Raw genomic sequence first — 6,073 nt, forward strand, 5'->3', positions numbered from 1 at the left:
ACTTGTCCAGGGTACTGAAACGTCTTCAGGTTTTAAGATATTACTAGGCTGCAAATAGTAAGAATGTTCATCTATTGACTCTTGCTGTGCATATGTGGCACACTCCATTATTCATTTGCCAGTTATTGGGCATTTAGATTGTTTCTGTTTCCTATTTTGAATACAGCTTCAGAGAACATGGCTGAGCAAGGCTCTGCAGAGTAGAATGTGAGTCTTTTGGACAGACGCCACAGTCTGGTAAAGCATGGTAGGTTTGTATGTAAGTCTTTCGGAGACCACCCTGACTTCTCTCATCGCCACACCAACAGTGACGGGGACTCTCCTCTCCTCACATCCTCTCCAGCATCTGTTGTCGGCTACTTCGTTGTCCTTTGCATTTCTCTAACTGTGAGGACCAATGGACATTTTTTGAGACATTTATTAACTAGTTTTATTTCTTCTCTTGAAAACTCCCTGTTCAAATCCCAAGCCCACTTCTGAAATGGTCATTTTTACATTACTCTTCCCACTTTTAATTCTTTACATATCATCCATCTGGAAAGATTCTCTCCCATTCTGTTAGTTTCCTCTTCACTTGGGTGACTTTTTTTTTAAACTGTGCAGAAGAGAAGCCTTTTAGTTTTGTGACATCTCACTTGTCAGTCATTGGCCACAATTCCCAGGAAACTGGAGTCGTATCCATAAATCCCTTTCCTACACCTATATTATATAGATATTTCCTATGTGTCCCTCCAGCAGTTTTAGTGCCGCAGATTTTACATTGAGTTCTCCCATCCCTGAAGCACTACCTAGTTTTGCGTAAGGTAATAAGTGTGGGTCTAATTTTATTCTTCTATGTATGTATATCAAGCTTTCCCAACATCATTTGTTGAAAATGCTGTCTTTTCTCAAGTGTATGGTTTTCTGGCATTTTTGTTGGATATTGAATGGCTAGAGTTACATGTGGTGGTTTGAATATGCCTAGCCCAGAGAATAGCACTATTAGAAGGGGTAGCCCTGATGGAGTAGGTGTGGCCTTATTGGAGTAGGCATGTCACTGTGGGCTTGAGCTTTAAAACCTTCATCCTAGCTGTCTGGAAGTCAGTGTTCTCCTGGCAGCCTTCAGATAACGATATAGAACTCTCAGCTCTTCCTGCAACATGGCTGCCTGGACACTGCCATGCTCCCACCATGATGATAATGGACTGAACCTCTGAACCTTAAGCCAGCCCCAATTAAATGCTGTCCTTATAAGAGTTGCTTTGGTCATGGTATCTGTTCACAGCAGTAAAACCCTAACTAAAACACACGTACTCATGCTTGGGGTCTTTGATTTTGTTAAATTAATCTACATGCAAGTTTTTATGCCAGTACCCTATTGCTTTTATTACTACAGCCTATATCTTGAGGTTTGGAATGGTAATCCCTTCAGCTGTGTTTTTTGCCCAGGATTATTTTGGCTATCTGGAGTCTTTGATGGTGCCATATGAATTTTAAGATAGTTGGTTTGGTTTTTTTTTTTTCTGAAAAGAATGAGATGAGGATTTTGATTGTGATTGCATCAAATCTGTAAATAATTTTCTGGTAAAATGCTCATTTTTTACAACATTAATTCTAGCGATCCGTGCGCATGGGATATCTCTATTTTCTAGTATTTTTCTCTATTGCTTTCTGTAGAGATTAGAAGTCTTCATTGTGAAGTCTTTCATCTCCTTGGTTAGCTTATTACTAGATATTTTCTTTCCTTTGAGGCTATTATGAATGGGAGTGTGTCCATGAACTCTTTGTATGTTTGTTGATGGGCTATAGGGAAGCTATTGGTTTATGAACATTAATTGTGCATTCTGTTTCACTGTTGATATCGTTGATCATTTCTATAAGTGTTTTTTTGGTAGAATTGGGGGATCTGTAATGTATAACATATCATCTGCAGATAGGGATAGTTCCAGTTCTCCTTTCACTGTCTGTATCCCTTTAATTTTTTTTTCTTCTGTCTTACTGTCCCAGCTACTGCTTCAAGCACAGTATTGAAAAATCATTGGGATAACGGACAGGCCTATCTCATCACTGATTTTAGTGAGATTGCTTCAAGTCTTTCTCCATTTAGGATGATGTTGGCTGTGGGTTACTCATGTATAGCCTTTATTTTGCTGATATATGTTCTAGCTAGCTCTACTCTCTCTAGACCCTTTATCATGAAGCAGTATTAGATTTTTTTCAAAGATTATTTCTGCATCTTTTGAGATGAGCATGTGAATTATTTTCTCAGACCGTTGGTGTGGTTTATCACAGGAGTTGGCTTTTGTATGTTGAGCCAGCTTTGTATTCTCAAGATAAATCCTCCTTTTGAGTCGTTGGTCCTGATCATCCAAGAAATTCCCAAAACATTATAGGTTATTAGTGTTGCCCTTGGTTGTCTCCCAGAAGTGGAAGGTCCCTATTGTTGAAGATGCCATGTACTTCAGACGTAGGACCCAGAGGCCCTGAGCTAGACTTGACCTGAAGTCCTCCTCCCTGAGGACCAGAAGACACTGTGTAATCTTCCAAGAGAGGGAAGAAGCCAATGTCTCACATGGCTATGATGCCTATGAAACAGAGCACCGGCCAGCATAGCACACATGCCTGGGCAGTCACCAAGACCTGTCTAACTGGTTTTAAAGCCAACTCATGGGAGCGAATAGATGCCTGGTGCTGGAAATCTTGTCAACTTCCCAGGGTTTGTGAAATCATGAATATTAGAAAACTTACAATCTCCACTCAACTAAACTATCACGATCCCTAACTACATTCTGAATCTTTGTCCTTATGGACATGGAGGGATGAGGTAGTTCTCATCCCTCACCAAAGAAAGTTCCCTTTGCAACAGATAAAGACCATTACAGAAAGCCACAACTGATCAAAAGGCAGAGAACAAGAGATCTCGTGATACCCTCCCCAGCTGATGCAGCAACAGTACAGTCCCTGCACCTGAGGCTCAGGATCATTTGGATGAAGAGGCAGAAACATTTTAATAGCCAGAGGACCAGAAAGTCTGCTGTAAGATCCTGTCTCCTAGGAATGTCAGAGAGGCTACACCTGTAAAGTCTCATCAGCTTGTGTGCTTAAATAAGACATGACCCATGGGGCATCACTGGTTAACAATCTCAGAGCCTTAACCCTGGACAAAGAGTCATCGGCAGCCGGGGGATGCTGACAGAGGGAGAAAGGCCATCCTTGGGGAAGGGCCCCTGGCTGGTTACCTAATAACAAATGGTCAGAACTGAGGTCATATACATATAGGTAACATCATGTGGACTGAAAAGGTTGTATCTTTGTATTTGGAAATATATTTTGTATTAGGGTTCTCTAGAGTCACAGAACTTATGGAATGTCTCTTTATATTGAGGGAATTTATTCTGATGACTTATAGTCTGTTGTCCAACTAACCCAACAATGGTCAGCTGTGGATGAGAAGCCCAAGAATCCAGTAGTTGCTCAGTCCCACACGACTAGTTGTTTCAGCTAATCTTCTGAAGAAGTAGGTTCCAACAGATGTGCTGGCAAGTCAGTGCAAGCAGGTGAAGAAGAGGGAATCTTCCTTCTTCCAATGTCTTTATGTAGGTCTCCAGCAGAAGGTGGCCCAGATTAAAGGTGTGTACCACCACGCCTAGATGTGGAACTTGCTTTGTCCCAGGCTGACCTTGAACTCAAAGATCTCTTTGCCTCAGTCTCCTGGGATTAACGGTGTGTACTATATTGCCTGGGCCTAAGCTTTTCATGGCTACTTTGCCTCAAGATCTCTAGACTAAGACCCAGCCTCAAGATCTGGCTCAAAGGTGAGCCCTCGAATTTTGGATTGTAGTTCATTGCAGTTATAGTCAAGTTGAAAGTAACAACAATGAAAGAAAAAGAGGCCATGAACTCGAGGAGAAAAACAGGATGAGTGGGTAGGTAGGAGGGATTGGTGGGAGGAAAAAGAAGCAGGAATGTGTTATAATTATAATTTCAAAATTGATTATATGAAAAGTAACACAAACTTTTACTTTATGAGTTCTCTGTCATTCCATACCAAACATTTTTGGCCATCTCTTGTCTTATGAGGCAGAATATTTACCAAAATAAGGACAAGAAGAAAGAGAAGGGGAGCCTCATCCAGAATTTAGAGAATAGTTCTTACATCCCTGTCTTACATCACGTTGGGGAAGTCACTGGTCCATCTGAATCTCCATGCCCTTAGACTCTATATGGGTAGGCACACAGTATACTATACACTTCAATGCTAGACAGAGTTCTCGGAGGCTGGTAGAAGTGAAAGGGCAGGAAACTAGAATCTGTCCTTGGAAATCTTTCTGGTACATGCATATACTCGTCATCTGGAGCTCACAGGACTAAGCCAAAGGACATACTGTTCCCATTTTGCTAGACCTCCTATGAATTATTCATGCCTTCCACAAAGGCAGAAAGCATGGACAATTGCTCATTTGACCTCTGCTAAGATAACATTAGGAAATTAGACGTTATTCCTTGGAGAGAGAAGATAAGATTTTTAAATGGAAAGTTTCTCTATAGATTACTAAGTCCACACTCACCCATATTCCAGAATAAGAAACCAACACTCACTGACTGCCTCATGGCTAGATTTGCAAAGTCCTAAGAGTCTACTGAGAGAAGTTATGCTAATGAGTAAAACTCTCAAGGCCTTATAACCCGACATGTTTAGTGGTGGGGCTGGTTTTCACTTGTTTACAAGTCACAGAAGGCAACACAAAAGTGTCACAACTGGAATAATGTGCGTTACTCATAAACAGACCTTCAGTAATCCTTAGAGAACAGAAGAGAGTTGGGACCTAGGTCCCCAGGGAGAGGTGGAGACACTTCTCAATAGTCTTGTGGATACAGAGATTAATCAAGGATAAAGGCACCAACGTTTCAACAGTTTGGACAAAATGTTCCAATGTTTTAAATTTAATATATAGAATGAGTACACCATTAGACTTTTTTTTTTTACAAGATTCTACATACTAGCACCTCATTTCTCCAACTCCCTTCTTCTTCCTTCTTCCCATCATGCTGTTAGACAACTTGTTCTTCTCCAGCCATTGTGGACATTGTCTTACCTGGTATCTATGCCAGGTTGCTACTCTGTTTTGAATTCCCTGCCACCAGAATCAACCTGTCTTATTTCTGCTTTCTTTGAGGCCTACCTTACCATCCTATCCAGTATACAACCCCACTCCTTGTTCCATTTGCTGGGCTATTTTTGTCCGTAACACTCATCACCCACCAACATTCTAAGTTATCCATCTCCTCTCTAATACTCAAGCTGGGTGAGGCCAGAGGATTTTGTCTGTCTCATTCATGCTCTAGGCTTAGAGCAGTATATGGCATGTGCTTGAGTGCATACAAGCTACGATGCACTTTAAAAATGTTTGCCTTCAGTGCCTCTGTTTTCTAGGCCTCTTCAAGATCAGCTCCCCATGGAGAAATAGATAGTGTTAACATTAGGAAAGAATAGTCTCTAGTGCATTCATGTGAGTTAACCAGAAGGGTCCCAGGCTCACAAATGGATCTGAATCTTATGTCAAACCCTGCCTGTGACTCTTCCCAAAGTCTCATGATGTCACCAGGATGGCACATACCTCCCTGCCTCACCCGGGTCTGGCAGGCCTTTGGACAGCTCATTTGAGCGTTCTGCTTTCTCATTATGCCAGGCTGAGAGGTGGAGACTCGGGTAAAATCCTCAACACTCTCTGCCTCCCACTTTCTCATTATGATACACACCTTCATAGCCATTCACAAGAATGAAGAGGGATGGAGGAGTCCAGCTCTGTCTCAGTGACCCCGGTGCCCTAGAGATGCTCTTCCTTTCTCTGGCTTGTGAGAAGATGGGCTTCTTCTCAACAAACCATGACATTTCTCAAGCAGTTCTGACGAACTCATTCTCCCCGAGGCCTACCCTCCCAGAAGAGCTGCTTATGGAGGTAATGTGAATTTTAAAGGAGGCTGCATGGGACAAGCTTATGGTGTGGGGGATACAGCTACCAGGCTTAACTCATGGGTTTTTGGACCTGGAATCCTGGCTAAAACTGATCAGGATGAAAAAGACTGAAAGAGG

This window comes from Grammomys surdaster, unplaced genomic scaffold (assembly GCF_004785775.1).
Source record: "Grammomys surdaster isolate TR1022 unplaced genomic scaffold, NIH_TR_1.0 126178, whole genome shotgun sequence".
NCBI classification, from domain to species: Eukaryota; Metazoa; Chordata; class Mammalia; order Rodentia; family Muridae; genus Grammomys; species Grammomys surdaster.